Consider the following 20,288-nt stretch of genomic DNA (forward strand, 5'->3'; position numbering starts at 1 on the left):
GTGCTAGAGCAGGAAGGCTTGAAGATATTTTTTTAAAAAGTGTCTACCAACTCGCTAAAATATAAGATTGGTTTTACTTTATATTTACTGCAAAAAGAGCCATACAACATTAAGCAGATGATGATGAGGCTGTTGGGACACAAGCATTTGGTAGCTGCAATCTGGCACTAGAATGGGATGACAGAATCATTGATCAGGATTTGATTTTAATTTCTTGTCCTAATTTGCATTTCCTATTACTGTTTGCTCTATTTCAGCCCTGTGGGTTTGGGATCTGACCAAAAGCCAGTTGAAAGCTCAAACCACTAAAAGCCCAGCATTTCCCTCTTTCCTTCAAAATATCGAACAAAAATAAACACCCTCCACCCTGGTCCTTCCACTCACACATTTATCCACTGGAAAATGTCTGCTCCTCACGAAATAGGCATGAGTAACACAGAATTGTTTGTGTCATATTTAGAGGAGACTCTGGCCATTGCTTTTCCTTTGGTCACCCACAACAATGAAATGGGTGAGGGTGACAGTGTGTCACTCTCAGAAAGAGAAGCACAGAACAAAAGGAGTAGCTGAAGCCTGAGTTCCTCACAGGAATGGCTTTGAATCTTTGTGTATGTGTGGGAAGAGCTTCCTTGATACCATCTGCTTGAAAAGAAAAAGAAAAAACAAATGAAGAATAGGGAACAGAACAGCTTGTTGCCCTTGTACTCTCAAGGTTTACTAAAATGGAGGAATCAGCAATAGTACAGGACCATGAGAAGGAAACAAACAGATGAACTTGTGGTCCACAATTTCTCTATTCTGTAATTATTTTATGAAAAAATAACAACAGCCTACCTAGCCATAAGGAGGTTTTTTTTGGTGTCTGGAACAGAATTAGTCCCAATGGGATGGTGAAGCCTAGTTTTACACAGCCATGTAATGAGACATCCCAGTATGAGAAATTGGCACAAGCTGACAGGGCATCTTCATTTCTGTTTGAAATTGTTGAACTTACAGTTCTTATCTGTTAAGGTGAAGAAAGCCGACTATGGCTTTTCTTATATTCCTGCTGGATCTGAGAAGTACATCTGTGATCATTCCTTTCCACGTGCAGGGCCTGTGCAGAAAGAGCACTCCACCTGCTCGAAAATTCAAAACATGTAGTTCCACACAAGACTATGAATTAAAATGTGTCAGGGAGACTAGGGTTAAGAAATGACGCTTTACTTTCTCCAGAACATAATTATAGGGAATCAGTTCAGAACATCCAGATTAGGTTATCAAGCAGCCTAATTTAAACACGGTCCCATCCTCAGACAATAAATAATGTACATGTGGTGGGCATGACTCATCACTCTTGCAATAGTGTCTGGAGCTCCCTACTTTGCATGATTTATGCATTAAAATGTAAATGAAAAATATTTTTTTCTTATAATCTGAATTCATGAGAGAAGTCATTTATAGACATTACTTCGATTAGCTTAGAACTTCTCTGAGGTCATAACCAACTGTCGGGCTCTGGAGGTGTGATGCCAAAGGAAGGAGGGGGAGAAGGGGAAGCTTTAGCCATTTTTTGAGGGTTGAGCCCTCAAATCAGCGTCCATCCTCCTCTTCCCATCTCGGAGTTGCTTTAGTCTTTGTCTTGGAGCCGCAGGTGTGCTGTTGCGGCAGCGAGGGGCAGCCGGGTGCGCAGGTGAGCTCGAGAATGGCACTGAGGCGCCAGGAGGGCTCGCATCGCGCTGCCTGTCCGTGTGGCCGCTGGCGTCACGCCGTATAAAAACCAGGCTCCCACTGCTCTAAAGACGTGCGCTTCCTCCAGGCTCCAAACTCCAGCTGCACGGCCAGCCCCTGCCCAGCCCGGGCTGGGCTAGTCTCTCGTGAGACGTGTGACTCAAAACTCTGGGGCTGTTTTCAGGCGGCGGCCGGGGTTCTCCCGGTGCTCCCTCCGTCCCTCCCGCCGGCACCTGTGCGCGTACCGCCTTCCCGGGCCGGGCAGGGCTCTCCCGTAAGGAATTTTCCTAAGGAACCCCACAGCAGGTGGGCGTTCGGCCGCGGCTCCCCGGGCAAGCCCTGCCGGAGGCACCGGAGGACGCGGCGCCCGCTCTGATCCTTCCGATTAAACCGTGCCTAGAGGGGATTGCTTCTTAACAGGCTGCCGGATGCTCGCAGAGTAATTTAAAATCACCGAATCTCTGTTTATTAATATAATGCTCTTAAAACTGAAAGTACACTTAATCCCCGGTGCCCTCGTAAACGACTGGGAGGGGAGGGCGGCGTGCGGGAAGGGGGAAGAAGAAGAAAAGGAAGAGGGGAGCGGGCCCGGGTCGTAGCCGGGCAGGGACCAGCGCCGGGCTGGGAGCCCTGGGGAAGCCACCGCACTGTCGCCTCCTGGCCCGGCCTGCCCGGGGGAAGCCGATCCTTGTGCACCGCAGAGCGGCACCGCACGGCTCCGCTCCGCTCCGGCCGCACCCGCCCTGCCAGCGCCCCCTCCCTCATCCATCCTCCCCCCAGCCCGGGGGGGCGGGCGGTGGCCACCGCAGAGGCGGCAGTGCCGGCAGCGCCCGGGCGGCGCGTCCCTCCCCGGGAGCCCCGCAGCAGGAGCGGCACAGGGGAGAGCAGGGGGTGCGCCCCGCGCCCCCGCCAGGTTTCACCTCCGTCGGTGATGCCACCAGCGCTGCGTCCACCCCCATCCCCGCAGGGTGCCGCCGGGGCTTTCCTGAGGTGAGTGGCCACCTCCGGGCGGCTCTGCCTGTCCCCGAGCCGGGACAGGGCTCCGTGCTGCGATGTCCCCGGCCGAGGCGAGCAGCCGGCTCCGTACAGGACAAGAGCGCCGGGGGCCGGGGAAGTTTCCGTGCGGGACAGCGGAAAGTGCACCCGCCCCGGAGCTCCAGCTGCTGTAGGGGACGCGTATGGGAGCAGGGAGGCACCTGGAGAGCCGGCCCAGGTGGAGCGAGAGCAGCTGGTTGGAGCAGGGGCGGGGGGAGGAAGAGAGAAGGTGGAGAAGCGGGCGGGGACAGGAGGGGATGGGGGAGCCGTAGAGGGGGGAGATGGGGAAGGAGGTAGCAGCAGCTCCTCCTGTGCATCGTTGCCTCGTCCCCCCGCTCGCCGGCTGAAGCACCGCGCTCTGCTCCCCGAGGTCGGAGGTGCCTCCACCGCCCTGGGCACCGCTGCCGCACGCCGGAGCCGCGCTTCCCTTCGTGGTTTCGCCGTGCAACTGTTGGGAAAAGTGGCTGTGCGCGGGCAGCGACTCAGCGCAAGGTGAGGGTGGTCTGTCCGGGAGGGGTGTGCGGGGCCGGGCGGGGGTCGGTCGCGGATCGCGCTGCTCCGTTCGCTGCCGGAGACCTGCGGGCGCCGTGCCCGGCTCCCGGAGCGGGGCAGAGCACCTGGCCCGGCCCGGGCCGCGTTGTGCTGTGCGGCGGCCGCCGTCGCTCCCCCGCGCAGCGCGGTGGCAGCAGCGCTCGGGAAACTTTGTGCGGTCCCCTTTGTGCGCAGGGAGCCGCGGCGTGTGCGCGCCGCGCTGCTGCTCGCCCCGATCCAGCGGCTGGCGGCAGGGTGCCTGTGTCTCTGCTTGGGTTCGGAATCAATATTTATTTACAAGGCTCGGGTATTAATCACTCGTGCCGCGGAGAGCTCGTTAGTGGTGACTTGTTTCCATGACAACGGGACCCCTCGCAGCCTTCGGGGTTATCTATTTGCCCGATTTTCTCTCTTTTCGTGTTCGTACTGGTGTTGTGTTTTGTCACCGGGGACGAAAACAAGCAAATAAACCCTGCGTGATCCTGTGGCCCCTGTTTGCTTTTCCTCCAACGCTCAGCGATTTCCCCAGACTTAGTTAACGATACGTGGATGTGATTAATCAAATGTGAGGGTTATACAAGGTTTCTGAGTAGTTGTTCTGCTGCATTAGCTCGTTTAGCTATAAAGCTCAAACTAAGACGTGGTCTGACTTGTCTCATGTTCAAAGGACTCCTGAGACGTGTTAGTACTAAAAGCTGTGATGTTACGGATCTTTTTGCTTGTGTGTCATTTGGCCACACAAAACCCTTTGAGGAGCATCGTGTTGCAGTGTCTGCTACAGCTGAGCTGGGAATCAGTGGTGACTTCGTGTGTAACTTTGTCATCGTGCTGTGGTGTGACCTTGACAGGTCTCTTCAACTTCTTCCTACCCCACTCTGCTCAAGAAAAGGAAATATCACAATGTCACTCACTTGCACCTGTGCTCTGAGCTAATCAAGCAAAACACTTCATCTAAGATGGAGCACTGTTAAAACTGAGTATATGAGTATATTGTCTTCTGTTACAAGGAGTGAACATATATTATACATTCCTTTTCCCTAATGGTAGAGGTAAAAATCCCCCTTTTTAACTCCAGCCTTTATTTAACATGACGCAGTCCTGCTGGTCTTCAAAAGATATGTACTGTTGTTATCCAGCTGAAAACAGTGATTCTAATGCCATTTTTAACTGCTTTCCTGAGTTAAATTCATCAGTCAGGTAAAAACAAGAGTCTTTAGCTTTCTGAAATTTATAGGAGTAACCACTGTCACAAAGAGTACACATCCAGTGAGAAGATGCAAGAGTAAGGAGAGAAAATGCTGCAAAACTGAATGACAGTTGTAATCACTTGCCTCAGTATTGCAACCTGAGAGGGACTTAAAACCTTTTCTTAGAGAGAATGAGCAAACATACACTTCTAACTTAACTACATGTTAGGTTAAACATCTGAAACTCTTCTCCAAATGTTCATAGTTTTGCAAGAGACAGTTTAATATATGGTGTTATGTTGAGAAGCATCGTGAGTGTGTAAGGAATGTTTTAGAATATTCAGTTCTGAAATACTGCCCGAGAGATGTTCAGTTGTGACTGTTTCAGATTACAGGAGTAGGAAGTTATAATAGTAGGGGAACTTCTGTATGAAGCACACATTCTTTCTTTCTTGAAACACTCCGAGTGAATAAATTGTTATAAAATAACTGTCTCTTTCATATTGTGAGAAAGAGTCTATCCTCAGCTCAGTCCAGCAAAGTGCTAAAACATATGCGTCATTCCAAATGCATTAGAGTAGGCAAATCACACTTGAAGCTTTTACTGAAATACCCCTAAGGCCTGTGACCTTGACTTTTGTCTTCTGCTTCTTATCAATCCAGTAGCAAGATACCTGTCTGAAAATATTTCTTGTGAGTTGAGGACCATCACCAGCCATGCGTTACTAGTGGAGCAACTTTATGACAATCCCATAAATAGAAAGAAAGAAAAGAAATCTCAGTTGTCATCTTGTCTCCTTTGGATGTCATTGACTTAAATTTCCATGCTGAACAATTAAATTTTTACTACTTAGTGCTGCACAGTCAGTACAAGTAGAGAGAAGGTGATAGAGGTTTTACTCTCTGCTTTACATCCTCAGTAAAGCTCAGTCTTTTGTTATTGGTGGTAGTAAGAACAACAGATACTCCAGCTCATTTTTCAGACCCTAGTTGCCATGGGGGGGGGGGGGAGGGGGGGGAGGGAATTCTTAGTTTTATTTTTTAAGACTGGTAACAGGCATCAAGAAAGATAATTTGTAACAAGCCCTTATTACTTTTATAGATCTTTTCAGAACAATAATCACTTATGGTTGTGAGAAAACATCTGAGTATGTAGAGCTGTCACTGGTAAAGAGGTTTTGATTGAGGGAGTGGGGAAAAAAGTACACAGGCATGAAGGCTAAGTCTATAAATAGGGATAATGATATTGGTTTGCATTGTGTTTTACTCAACATTATACCAAAGTAACTTGGCTATAATGTACACTGGTTTTCATAAACAAAAATGCTTCTAGTGGTGTTCATATTAAAGATATTCCAAACTGCTCAACCTGCCTATTGCTCAAACTTCGCTGTCATGTGGAAATAGATTTAATATTCTTTGTTTCTCTGGTGCTGGAAGTCCCACACCTGGGATGAATAAGATACTGGCGCAGTATTTAGAGGAGGTGGTTGAGCTCCTTTCTCTGTAACTGATCTACTCTGGACAGGTCCCTTTACCCCTCTATTTTAACTTTTCCCTACCCCCATTAATCATCATCATTCAGTGTTGCTTATTTGGAGTGTGGAGTCTTGCTGTGGGCATATATTGTGCCCAGAGAGATCTCTGGGGAAGCAGCAAAGTGTTAGTGCAGCACAACAACAAATGGTAGCCAGCATTTTTCTTGTCTCAGTCCTCTGTGCATCTGTGCACCAGTGATCTGAGAGGCAGTGAGATTGCTGGAGATCAGTGTGAAGATGTTGTGGAGGAATAACTTCAGTGCTAGTTCCTTAACATTCGTTTTGCTGAGCATATTTGAAGGAAACAGCTTTCAGAGAAGAAGTTCACAGATCTGTACTCCAAGGACTTGAAAACAAAAGAATGGCTCATCACTGCTTTTCCTGTTTGCTGTCAGGTTGAATGTACTGGTTTTCTGGATGGAAAAATAAGGCAGTTTTGAATTTAAAGTAGGCATATTGGCAGCAAGGGACTCGTGAAGGGCAGAGACCAGCACTGAACATCCAAAGTGAAACGTTTTTGGGAATTTTTTTCTGTGTTTCTAGGAAAAGGTTGGGCAGGTGAGTTTCCAGGTATTATTTTTGAGCTTATAAAAACATAACTTCATTTGACAGGAGCAAATAATGGTGTTAGGTATGAGAGATGTTTCTGTTATTCCAGTTGGGAGCTCAATGATGTTCTTCATAAACTACTATAAAGTGTTTGTACTTCAAATGGTGATGTACTTGATTTAGCTATAGGGTTTTTTGTTTAGTCTTCATTTCCAAATCATGTTAATAATCAATACTTCTGATAAATCAGTCTTTTAGATTGAGGCAGAATTGCTTCGTGTGAAAGGCTTGCAGATGAAAAACTGAATTCTAAAGTGATCTGTCTTATCTATGGTAGACTTACTTCTGCTTTTCCATCAGCATTTAATGGCCAAACTTAAGATAAAACAACTAATGTATTTTTACATACCAGTGGAAATTTAAAACTCTCCTGTTTCTGTCATTTTATTCTTCTAAAAAATGAAACTTCTTAAATGTGAAGATGTAGAAAAGCTCCTTTTTGACCTTTCATTTACTCACCATATTCTTAATGAACTGTATATAATAATTTCAAAACTAGTTAGGCTTTTAAGGCCCAAATTTGAAACAACCCAAAGAAATCTGTGTTTTAAAAAATGCACTCTGCAGGGATACCTCTCCCCCGTCTCTAAGATGCCTGATCACACACATGCAAATTCACATGCTCAAACTCCCAAGTCATTTTGGAAGTTTTGGACCTGGGTGTGTTTCCTACTTGTAAAATAGAGACATCAGCTCAAATTACTTTGACATTCAAGCTCCTCCCAGACCTGTTTTGCTCAGAGTGACTGTGTTCAGCAGCACCTCAGCCATGCGATGCTGCTGCTGCTCTGCCTTTTCCCTTCAGCTCCGGGATGGACTGGCAGCTCCTCCTGGCTGTGCAGGGGGAAGAAGCCAAGGAGTGGATTTGGGGTGTTCTCTGGGGATAGGGCAGGGAGAGGTGCTGCAGCCTACCCGCTTATCCTGCAGCCTCTTGATTTGTAGGCTGACCTTTCCACACCAGTGAAGCTTAGCAGGCCCTCCCAATTTTCTCACTTTATGCCAAGATGTCTGATGTTGCAGACAGGGAGTCTGTTCCTGCTCTATTTGGAGGCAAGGGCAGAATTCTCTCTGATTTCCATAGGAACAAGCTGTATTCCTAAACATACTTCAGTAGCTAGAAAGAGACTTCCTAATAAAGAACCAGACTCCCATAACACGGAACATGAAGCATTGTTCTAAGCTTCAGAGCTCTTGGCAGTAACATGTCTGCAGACCAAGCACTGCAAGCAGCAAATCTCAGGGCACTTCTGGCAGCACTGTGGAGGATTATCCGCTCTCGTTCTGCCCAGAGAAACAACTGAGGCTTCAGCATGTTACTGATAAAATCTTACTTATTCTAATGGATGCCATTTGAGCCCCTCAGGTCATACTAGCAGTGGAACTCTAGGAGCTGTGAGGTGTGATGTAGTAGCTGTTGCACAAAGGATTTGCTACTTCAAGCAGAAAAGGCAGCTCGATTTCAATTTACCTGAAGAAGCAAAATGTCCTCTCTCACACTGATGTGAGACTCTTGGAAGTTACCAAGGAAAACTTCGGAATGCAATTCTGCTGCTCTGAGTTGCTGTACTCTAGCCAGACTGGTTCCTAACTAAAACTTTTTTTTCCTTTTCTTCCTTTGGATGTTATTTTTTTTAAGGTGGAGACATTCCAGCCCTTATTTTACTGACGTTCCTGTGTTGCTGTTTCACAACAGTGAATCCTCTCCAGTTACAGGCTTTTCCTTTAAGAGGGGTTAAAATGAATCACCTAAAGCCTGTTGGAGGCTAGGGTTTCCAAAATGTAACTCACAGATATCTGTGATTCCTTCCTTTCCCAAATCCATGTATTCCATTAATTTTGCCACTAGAAAGGCACTGTTCTGTCCAAATAGAGCTGTCAGGGTTCAAGGAAGTGGTGGGAAGATATAGATTAGAGCTTTTGCCATTTGTGTTGCATTCCCGTACGTGAGAGCCTCAGGGCTGCTTCTTCACACAATTTTCAGCTTGTGGTAGTCATTTTCTCTGGTTGTCTCCCATCTTAGACTGGTTTCTTTTTGTGGTGAACCTTTGGGAAAATGCTTTTTTTCCCCTGTGGTATCTTAACAGCATCAAGATTTGTTAAATTCTTCTTTACTTACTCCCCTGCCCAATAATTATTACAGTTTTTAAATTAAAAAAAGACCTTTGTCTTGTAAAGCATGTAGCTTACATGCTTTCCCCTTACGTCACTTTTCAGGTAATTACTATTTTAATGTGTGAAAATGTAGACAAAATTCTAGAGAGAGAAACTTTTCCAAGGAAATTACATCCACTTCAGACACATTATCCTGAATGGCAAATATAAATGTTCAATATGCATTAAGATCCAGAGTTAAGTTTGGGTTCTTTGTTCATGTCTTGTTTTTTTCAGTATGACCATTGCATATCATTGGACAGAAAGCTGCCAAGATGATAGACCAAGCTTCCTATCCTCAAGATACAAAACATTTCTATTTCTAAGGGTACAAATATCCCAAAATGCAGACCTGGAACACAAGACTACTCGAATGATTTACTTGAAAGCTGTAGCCCAAAATTTCACGGTCCTGAAGAACTTTTTATCCCAAAGGAGGGAGATGTCAAGCATGTGTGAATGGAAATGAATGGGAACTGAACAGCATCTTCACAGGATAGGTTTAATTTCTATTTTGTGGTGAGAAAAAGACATTCATTCTTGTAACATTCATACTGTCAATTGAATTCCCCTTATAGATTAGTGGTGAAGGAGCCCTGACCTGAATAAAACACTGGTTCAGTATCTGGCTTTTTGGGAGACAGTATCACTGACAGGGCTGAAATGTGAAAGTCATGGCAGAAATCAGTGAGTGGTTGTTCTCAGGACTGAAACCATTTTTAAGAGGCAAGTTCAGTATAATGCTCATTATCCCTTTCAACTGTGTGGAGTTTTAAGAGTAATTCATTGTGATCCTTCTGTAAAGTGTTGTGATGTGGCAACATTTCGTTGATTAAGATATTGCTGGAAATTAATTTTTAGAAATACTGTTGGCAGGGATTTAGAAACCTGGACTCCAACCAGAAAGTGAACAATCACTGGAGCCAGCTATGCAAGGAGATTCTATACACACGAGTTGGAGATTTGTTAATTATTACTTTGTGTTGGAGCCCCTCTCATCCCTGTTTGGGCAACTCTGTGAATTCCTGTGGGAAACCTTACACTTTTGTGTAAGGGGCTGGCAGAGGGACTGCTCTAGTGCAGGGACATTGGCCAGGGCCGTGGCATTGAGCCATGTCCTGTCCTGCAGCCCCTGAAGGGCAGGTGGCAAATGGAAAGGGTCCCATGGCCTTGCTGCTGTTCTGCTTCTACCCTGTGGTTTTTGACAGGCAGCTCTGCTGCTGGAAGAGCAGCAGGGTGCACAAATCACTGTGCTCACCTCTGCTTCAAAGATCAGGACCTGTCACTCTGCTTCCCATTTCCCTTCTTCCTTCTCACTGTCATCTCCCAACTAGGGTCGGTCAGGAGCTCCCTTGAAACTCCAGAGTGTTTTCCTCAGAAACAAATTTTACATAAGAAACCAGCTCACATCATGCATTGCTGGTGATAATTGCTTTTTAGGAGCCTCATACATAGAACTATATTGATAAATTACAACCATGTCTTGCAACAATTCACCTTTATTTCAGAGTAGAAGGGCACAAATGAAGAATTACTGAACAGGGCTCGAATATTTCTTTAATATGAAATAACTCCTTCAAGACAGGTATTCTACTTTTGCAAGTCTGTGGACAAATTCCTATTTATTTGAATGGGAGCAGGGTCAAGCCCCATGTGCCTGAGGGCTGCTATTGTGAAAGAAAACCCTTGCTGAGTCCCCTCTGCAGGAATCGGGATGCAGTAAGCTTAATATAACAATGAGAAATTAATGAGGAAGGGAATTGGCAGCAATGGTACTACTTTTGCCTTTCTGCTCTTTATCATCAGGACCATGATCTCATTGCAGCCAGAGAGACATGGTGGGAATAGAGTCATGGATGGCTGCACTCCTTCTAGGAAAGCCAGGGCAGCAAGGCAAGGTGGCCAAGCTGCTGTTTATGTGAGAGAGCAACTGGAATGTGTTGAGCTCTGCTAAGGGTGAAGAACGAGTCAAGAGCTTATGGGTGTGTGAGGGTGACAGAGCACTGGAGCTGGCTTCACAGAGAGGCTGTGCAGTCTCCTTTTCTGGAGAGATTCAAAACCCACCTGGATGCAATTCTGGGGAACTTGCTTCAGGTGACCCTTGAACAGGGGGATTGGGCTGGATGACCTCCAGAGGTCCCTGCCAGCCCCATCCATTCCCTGTTTCTGTGATTAGATTTCCACACTTTTGTGTCATGCAGTCCATTAATTCAGTCTTTGTTAGACAGTCTCTCCTTTCTCATAGTATATTAATAGCAGGGAAAATTCTATCCATCATTAGTCACTTGAGCCCTAAGGCTGGAATCTGAAGTTTGCTGCTGGGTTGTTTTTGGTTTTTTTTTCTAGAATCTATTGAACATGAGAGAAATAAATATGGATCTACATGCACACATAGCTCTCCTTAAAATTAATTTGTGTTACATGTGTTCATTTTGTGCTTTTCTATTGGTCTGCTCTCTCTCTGATGAGAGCTGCAACAAGGCTAATGCTTATGGCAAATTTTGGTTCAGTTTTTAACCTTTATTACTATTCCCTAACTCCACCTAGCTTCTCCCTAAACCTTCTGAGTTTGGACTGCAGCAGGAAATTTTCAGTCGCATGAACATGAGTTCACGTGACTGAGAACTCTTAATCATGCAATTAATTACTTTGTGTTGAGCATCAGTAACATTGCTCCAAACTTACTGCAGTGATGGAAATAAAGTACAGAATAAACACGTTCACCTGGCTTCACAGTTTGAAACATTTAAGGCATTATTTTTCTCTTTTGATCACTGAAATGTAAACCAATAGTCTTAAACCAATGATAATTATAGGCCAGCCTTAAAGCCTCAAGCCAGAGCTCCCACCATGGTTTTCTGAAGCGCCCTGTACTGTGCATGCGTCACAGAAAGCCCCAGTCACAGTTCTTGGTGCCAACTGCTTTTCAAGGAAAGATAAAAGAGGAGCAATATTCTCAAGGAAGTCAACACTTTTCTTAAGCAGGATGTGTTTATGTTACTGTCTTTTTTGATAATTAGGCTCAGAAAGCAAGCATTGTTTTTGCTACCTCCTGCATATTATAACAAACAATTAAAAACCCTGTGTAAAATAAATAATGTAAATGAAACTGTAGTGCGATCACTCATCATGATCAAAGCTAAAATTTCTCTTTTATTTCTGAATTTGCTCTGCCTTCCCTGTTGTGTTGTCAGCCCTTTATCCTTTTTTTGGGTGGGCTTAGGCAGACAGATGGAAATCTTGTAATTTGCTATAGTTGCCACAGTTGGGATTGACTGTGTTTTGCAGTTTACTGCTGGCATGGGCTGGCTGCCCAGTAGCTGCCAGCAAACTTCCAAAATGAGCCAGGCTTCTACCTCAAAAGTATTTGTTGGGGTCTTCTTCCTCTTTGTGTCTTCCATATGGAGTGGTGCTGGGGCTGGTAGCAATGGTTTTGTTTCAGGCAGTACTGATCGGATCTTGGAAAATCATTTTCCTGTTTCATGAACCTAATTCTCCTTTCCCTTGCTTTTTCCTTTCCTTTTCCTTTCTGCCTGGTATGAAGTAAATGTTCTGATGTTTTAGTTTCAAGCATCAAAACCAAACAAATGTTTATCCCACTTCAACATTAATTTCTTTTCTATTTTTCTTCCTATTCAGCTGCCATAACAACAAAAAGTGCCTGTCAGTTGCATGGCCCTTATGGAGAATTGTATCTGGCACAGAGTGGCCCTCCACAAGAACATGTTTTTTTCCTGTGAATTGAGATGCTGAGCACATGATATGATCAGCTTGTTTCCAGAGCTATCGTCATTGCAAGCCCTCAGAAGTCCTGTCCTCTTGCACAGGAGTGTTTTCCATGATTGAACAGCCAGAGACTTAGAGTTTGAAGAGTTTAGGAAAAAAACACTAAAAAACCCCCAAAGCTTTGCTTAAGGGAGTAGATTACCTATGTCCTTTCCTTGAAAATAAAGCTAAGACATGGTCCTCAAGGAATTTGTTATCTTCAGTTCTTAAGCCCATAATGGCTCTGCTATCACAGAATCACAAATTTTTTAATCCTCTTTCAGTAAGTGTAAAAAGTATTTTGTGATAAATACCTCTTGAGTTGTAAGGTGGAATTATCTTGCATGTTGTTTCTGTATCCAAGCAGTGCAATCCATCAGAATGATGGTTTTATTCATTTGGGGGAGCAGGAAGAAGGTTGTAATCAAAATTAATTTGTTTAGCTATGAGTAGCAAAGCAGACCCAGTAAAGCAAGCTGTGTGTTCTGCTGCTAACAAGTGTAATGATATACCAAAAACAAACACAGTGACCCAGCAAGTGTTCATAGCAAGAACTCAAAAATTCAGAGCCTGAATTTTGAAGTACCAAGTGATGATGGATGCAATGGAAATTAATTGGAATGGCAGTTTCTCTGGCCTTCCTTCTTCCCCCGTCAAGGGGATCCGTAATTTCCAACAGGGCTAAGCAGAAAGGCCAATGCTTTAAAATACATAAACCGGCACCTAAACCTGAAATTTGTTCTGTCGCAAAAGTGAATGATCTTTGCAAATGTAATGATATGAGTGGTTAGGAGCAGTTCTGGCACATAAGGAGGATGAAATAATGTCTGAGGAACATATTGCTTTAAGAGAGAAGTAGCAAACTGCCACTTAAAATTTTAAAAATGAATTCTTCTGCATGGTCTGGCTTTTTAAATGGTATGCTGTGGCAGCTTTTGGTCAAAACAGAAGATCACTAGAACACAAACCCTTCATTGTTTTGCACCATATAAAGCGCGATACAACAGAAAGTAAAGCCATCAAAACACAAGTGATCAGCAGGATGGGGTAAGGCATAAATACAACATTAGAGTGTTTAAAAAAAAAAAAAGAAGGTGAGATCTCATTCCTGTTTCATTGTGACAGCAAAAGGGAATAGCTGCTTTCCTAGAAACAGTTTAAAGACCAGTGTGACTCTTGGATTGGGCAGATGACACAGGAGAAAGGTGTAAGAGTGGATGTTTGGGTCAGGTTAAGCATTCTTCTCACTTGTTGATATTTGCTGGGCTAGGTATTTTTTTATCTAAGTATAGGGAAATTGTGTTTCTCCATATATACCCTCTCAGCTTCTGGCTGGCTGCATCACAGGTACATTCTGTCTGGCAGCAGAGTCACAGTTTTGTGTTCAATAGCTGTTGGTGGGAGTTTCTATCCATAGAATTTGTCTAATTGTTCTTGAATGATAAGTAAGCTTCTGTTATAAACAGAAATCCAGGTAAACTGCATGCTGTGTGGGAAAACCACCTTCTTTTGTTGTTTTTCAAAGTGCTATCTGGTAATTCTTGTATTATGAGAAGTGATGCAGGATTGCTGTCTATTCAGTTTGTCAGTGCTTCTTGTAAATTTTTGTAGACTTTTATCAAATTCCTTCCCAGCTGAATCTTCCCAGTCTGTTCAAATGCTTTGCATACAGAAAACATTTTACACCTCTTACTGTCCTTGTCATTTCTGATCCCTTTCCAGCTCTAGAGATGTAGAAAAATCATACCATGATATAATGAGCTTTTCTTTTTCCCCCCCCCCTTTTTTTTTCTCATCAGCTTCTGAAATTCTGCTACTGAGTACTAAATCACTACCTGCATAGAATTGATGTGCATTATTTCATTATAGTTTTCCTTTCTCTCTAAGATGCAGTAGCCTGCCCGGTGCTGAGGGAAAGGGATTTCCTCCCTGCATTACTTTGCATTTACCGGCATGAATTTCATTTACCATTTTATCCCCTAGTTCCTCAGTGAGTGATAGATCCTACTAAAAATTTCTGGGTGAAGGCAAAGAAGTGTTCTCCAAGCTGTGGATGCTTTGAGGAGGGAGTCAGCTCAGTGTAAGGGAAAGTGTGTCTTGGGACTTGTTGTAGTTTGGAGGAATTGGAACTCCTAAATTCTCTGAAATAAATTTGGTGAAGAAATTCTGTTAAGCCTGTGCATTTCTTTGCCTTCTGGCATAGAGTCCTTGAAGGACTGAATGGGCAAAGCTTGTGAGAGGAGTAGTAACAGTGGGAATGTGGAAGCTCTGCCTTACTAGTTTTCAGCATCAAGGGCAGCAGTGGCACAGGAAAAGAGACCTGGAATCACAAAAAAGAGATTGAGGTTGGTCTTCACTAGAAATCCATTAACTCAGAAACAGCATCTTGATGGCAGGATGACACCGTGGTACTTGATCCACTGACAGCAGAGACACGCATGGTTGGCTTTTCTCAGGTGGCAGCACTAAAGCTCTTTTCCACCATGGCTTTGGGCTGTGTTTCTTGTGCACATTTAAAGTTTCTGTGACAGAAAGGGCTTTTGGTTTTTGCTCCCTGTGCAGTGTTTTGGTCAGCAGTAGGAATTGGGCTCCTTGGTGCTGAGAGAAGGGACCTTCAATGTGATCAAATTCCCAGTGTTCATTCAGACTGCTTTAAAACTATGTGTTGTCAGGGGTGCAGTAGTTGGGTTCCTGATATAAAGTAGTTTTCAGATGTGTCTCCTCACCAAACAAGAAGAAAAACCTCTGAGGCTGTCAAATCGTCCTTCTTCTATAAACCATAAGTTTTGTCCATGTGGACACTAACCATGTTTTCAGTGAGTCACCAGATGCTGAGGGATTTTCCCTCCTAGTGTCCTTACTGTGGCTAGAGGCAGGGTAATCAGCACCTCTTTGGGAAGGAAAGTTTCAATTACTGGTGTTGCAAAAGAGTTTGGTTTGTTGCGGAGTCACAGAGTGTGCTTAACCATTGTACTTACAAGGACTGCTCTCCAGGTAGGCCTCATGTGAGTTTATCTCGAGGAGACAGAACCATCACTGAGCATTATAAACAACAAACAGTAGCAACTCAGATCAGATATGGAAGGAAATTGAGGGTTTTTTGCAACAGCCCTTTGTTGTAACATCTTTGTGGTCATCTGAACAGTTTGGGGTGCCTCCATTTGCAAATGTGGTATTAATGTTGGTTTTATTTTTAGGGAATTTACCTTATTTCTTTGATTTACTCTGTAAATTCTAGTTCTTCCTGGAGTTGTTCAGACTCATGTTTAGTCATGCTATTTCTTTTAGGTTAAGACATAAGCTTTACTAGTATTAACCTTTTATATCATCAAAATATCTATGCTTTTTCTTTATTTGCCTTCTTTGCTGGGAAAGTAATCTACAGAATACATTTGCTTAATGGGTACCATAAAGGTATTCTGAGCTTCCAACCAACAGCTTTATACATAACTTTGTGCTGTCTTAAGATACAGGGAATATTTGGAGTCATTTATCTCTCCAGGTTTTTCCCCCTCATTCTCTTTTTACATATTTGATTGGTTCATTTCAGCCAGTATTTAAGTTCTTCCTCCTTTTGTGCTGTAGGGGCATTCACTCTCTGCTTGTACAGGTTGTTCCAACAGCTATATGACAGAAGAACTTTGGTCTGTGTCTTAAGGCACAGACTTCTGAGTGCTTGAAGTCTTGAGATCTGTTCTGTTATCACGTAAATATTGTCCTTGGAGCCTGGGTTAGCAATTTGATGTATGCAGGAGTGTCCTGGCTAGTGAGCAGCTAGTTAATCCTCCATTATGTGCTACACCTTGCTCATTTCATTTACTGCAGCATTTTATTCTGTATTCTGCCATGGCAAAAGCAAAGTGCTCTTGAACCTCAGTTTAACTTCTTTCTTTTCCTTTAAGTTTGGAGGTCACGATTTGGCTAACCATGCTGACTTGGGTATGCCAAACACAAATGTATTAAGCAGCCTGTTTAATTTCAGGCTGATAGCCTTGCTTATCTTCTCCTAAAACCTTGTACGTAACTCTGAAGAAGAAGACTTTTGAATTAATTCTCCTCCTGACATGGTTCTCAGTGATGTTATGCAAGCTCTGGTTCTCACGTGCTCTTGTTAAGCACTGTAATCCTCTTGTACTCCCTGCATCTGTCCTTCACATGGCAGGAAGTTATTGTGCTCCCAGTTCTCCAGAGGTCCACAGGCAACTTTCAGCATCAGAATTCTTCTGCTGGTAATAGTCTGGGCTCTTTGCAGTTTGCGTGGTTGCTGTCCACTGTGTATAGTTGGATTTTCTTCACTTGGCACATCCTCATTTCCTCAAGAAAGTTCAAGGCTGCATCTTCCAGTGGTCTTGCTGTGTTTCCCTGGTCTCTTGTCACTGCAGTGTTCCTTACTTATCTGTAATGATGAGGCCAACCCTCTCTGTCACATTTGACTAAAAGACAATCAACTGCTGCCAGAAATAAGGTTTCCTAAGGCTGTCTCACCTTTGGCTGGTGCCCAGTGCTAGTAGATAGGACGTGACTCTGACTCTTTGGACTTGATGTATTCATACACAAGGGAGTTCTCTCCACCCAGTGGAGTCAGCAGTACCTCCTTGGTCTTCTAAATGGAGATGTTCATATTGATTTGCATGTGGAAAGCCCCTCTCCACTGAACTGAGAATAGATACAGATCTGTGTGCTGCAGAATGTTTCTAAAGATAGGTGAGAGGTGTCCCAGGAATGTCTGAGTATCTGCCAGGGGAATTCTGCTTAGGGACCCTTAACTCACCCCTCTTCTACAAGAGGCATTGAGTGGGCAGCAGATTCCTTGTCCTGGTGCAATTTTGGTGTGGTTTGGATAGTTTTGTTTCTCTTCCTAGAATACCATTCTGTGCTTGATTTTGAAAGCAAAGCACAGGGTGCAGCAGTCTGTCCCCCAGAGCTGGGCCCTTCAGAGGGCTGCGTCTACACATGGGAAACAAGAGTGACCACACATGATCAGTCCATCAGCATGGGCCAGTAGGCAGCTCCTGCTTTAGGTAATGTGAGCTTATCCAGAAGTTTTGTTCCCACCATCCCTCTCTTATTAGTGTCAATTATTGGATAAATACTCATCCCATCCTTTGATGAAGTTGATCTTGGACAAGGAAAGAAAATGAAACAACAGAGCTCTAGTGCCCAGAAAACCTGAGCCTTGTGTATTCATTACGGCCTGACAGTAGCAAGGCTGACATTTCAAATAAGGCCCTTCACAGGTATGTGCAGCATTGTTTAACTATTCAATTTCAAACATTAAATTTTTGATACATTGATTGGTCATGGTTGTTTAACCTTTGAATTCTCTGGAGATGAGAGACTGGGGGGAGAGGATATGTACACCATGGCAGTGTCCAAAAATACCTGCCCCATACCTGGTAGTCCAGTTGCCAGTAGTAAGTGCTAATGTTTTTTAACTAAGTACTTTTTCCTAAACATGTGTAAGAAATGCTCTTTTATTACTCAAAGGCAGATCCTTGTTCAGTTGTACTCTAGCCTGTGTTTTGCATAAATTTGCTTCCTGTGTGCAGCATCCTTTTCATTTCTGCACCCTTCTCGTTGCTAAGCGGCTTTCTCAGTTGTTGATCCATCTTCCCACTCCTCATTTTTATTAATATCCTATCTTTTATTAGATTCTTGCTTCCATTTATACAGTGCACTGTGATTCAGCATAGTTAATAGGTGATTTTTACTGAAAGGCAGTAAAAGGGCTTTTGGACTAGATTTTGAAACATATTGTAGTAGGTTTGAAAATTAGATTTGTCACAGTTAGTATCTTGAGACAATGTAGCTTAATCCAGGCAGATTGCAGAGAATCCAGCTATTAAGTGGAGAACTTATATGATATTTAAAGTTTTTACTGAACATGAAGTGGGCATTGTGGTAATGAAAATCATTGCTTTCCTGATCATTCGGGGTTCAGGACTGCACAAGGTTGTGACTCATCTGGTTTTTTCTAAATTCGTTCCTTCTTCAAATACACAAAAAATCCAGAAAATGGGTGAGCTTAGTCTGGTGGAACATGTTCTTATGAGGATCCCTCAAAAAAAAAAAAAGTCCTGTTATATCTCATATCTCTCTCTCATATATATAAGCCATATATCCTATCACATATATGTGCCATTAATAATATATATCACATTTATTTCATATATATATTTATATATTTCATATATAACACAAATTGCATTTGCCATGTGCCATTATATAACATATGATTTGTGTAATCATATTGTCATATCTAAGATGTCATGTATCACGTGTCATATGATGTCATATGTGTCATCTGATACACATCACAGGCATCATATCCTATGTATCATGTCACATAGATCACATCATTTTCAATCATTTTTGCACAAAAAACTGAGGACAGTTAAAGCAGAAAAGTCCAAAATGCCATTTCCATTTTAGTGTGAAGTACAGTGGAAGAAGAAACTTTCGAGGCAAGTTTTCTGTAATGCAGTTAAACCCAGGAATGTTTCAAAATTTTTGGAATCAGTTTCTGATCCCAGGTGTTGCTTCCATGATGTATTCTGGCTTTGTCCAATACAGAATCCTTCTGGGTTGACCAAAAGGACTGACACAGTGATAACTTTGCAAAATCCAAAGGGTGAAAGTCAAGCTGCTGCACACACATGAGGAGTCTTTTTGTTAAGGCGCTATGAATATACCTGTCAGTTTTTAAAACCCTTCAGAAATACTTCCAAGGAAAAAAGAATATCCAAGAATATTTCTTGTAAGATGAATGCCTGAAAGTATATTATCTGAAAACACAACAGAAACCTTTCAAATAACGAAGGAAATCACTTTCACACCACTTGTTCTCCAAAAGTAAAACTTGTGGTCATACTGCTTGTAATTATTGGCAGAGTAATTCTTTCTTCTTTAAAAAGCTTCATCTTAGAAGAGCGAGACATCAAAGAGGTCCAAGTCCATTAAGAGAAGGAGGATCTTTGGTTTTTTTGCAGTCTGGCTCTTACTCTGCAAAGAAGAGAGGGGATTGCATTGATACTCTAGGATTGCAATCCTGTGCCAGAGCTGTGCTTGTGCAGGGGAGGGTGTGCCTGCAGTGGCATGTCAGCACTGTGGTGGTTATTAGATAACTCTATTATGCTGATTAGCCTGCTTTAGACCCAAATTGTTGGTTGCTTGTGAAGTGCTGAGCAACTGGATAGAAATTTTAGCCAGTGCACAGCTGAGTAATAAAGTACTACTCCAGGCTGTTGGGTGCTGTCTGCAGACTGGGCTTAAATAGATGGAAATTACCTGTATGCACACATTCAAATTGAATCATATTTGTAACAATGAAGAAAATGCTAATGTTTGTACCAGTAGTTATTTTTTGTTGTAAAGCTGCTGATTTTTCTGATGAAAATCAGCTCTCTTTAGTTATCAGATTACCTCTTCCCAGTAAGAAGGCTCTGAAGGATTTAAATATTCATTTTTTGAGTTATATTATGGGTAACTTTTGAGTGAATTAAGTTTCTCATAGCACTGAGTCAGTGGGAGAATAAACATATTTTTCTTGATGTGAATGAGCAATCTGAGCCATATGTTTGCACGATAGAACAATATGAATTATACAGAATATACAAAGAGTTTTTATTTTCAATAACAAATTTTATTAAAAGCAAAAGAGCTTTAATGTAGCTTTTAGTGGTAAAAATAGGTGACATTAATATATATACAGTGCAATATAAATACTTAATGCTCCTGATTATTTCTTTTCCTTTGGGCACAA

The 20,288-nt window shown here is 43.1% G+C and overlaps 1 protein-coding gene across 5 annotated transcripts in view; it reads left to right on the forward strand.

The window, feature by feature from the left end:
* The first annotated feature begins 2,616 nt into the window (after positions 1-2,616).
* The window catches only part of SHISAL1 (shisa like 1), a 70,829-nt gene continuing 53,157 nt past the window's right edge, over positions 2,617-20,288 (forward strand). For 4 of the 5 annotated variants that reach the window (XM_048301226.1, XM_048301228.1, XM_048301224.1 and 1 more), the window contains exon 1: positions 3,020-3,237. The gene's annotated coding sequence lies outside the window, so the exon portion shown is untranslated. Of the gene's footprint in view, positions 2,701-3,019; positions 3,238-20,288 lie in introns of those variants that run through there. The other variant, XM_048301225.1, reaches the window with a different exon arrangement.

The sequence above is a fragment of the Corvus hawaiiensis genome, chromosome 4, assembly GCF_020740725.1.
Source record: "Corvus hawaiiensis isolate bCorHaw1 chromosome 4, bCorHaw1.pri.cur, whole genome shotgun sequence".
NCBI classification, from domain to species: Eukaryota; Metazoa; Chordata; class Aves; order Passeriformes; family Corvidae; genus Corvus; species Corvus hawaiiensis.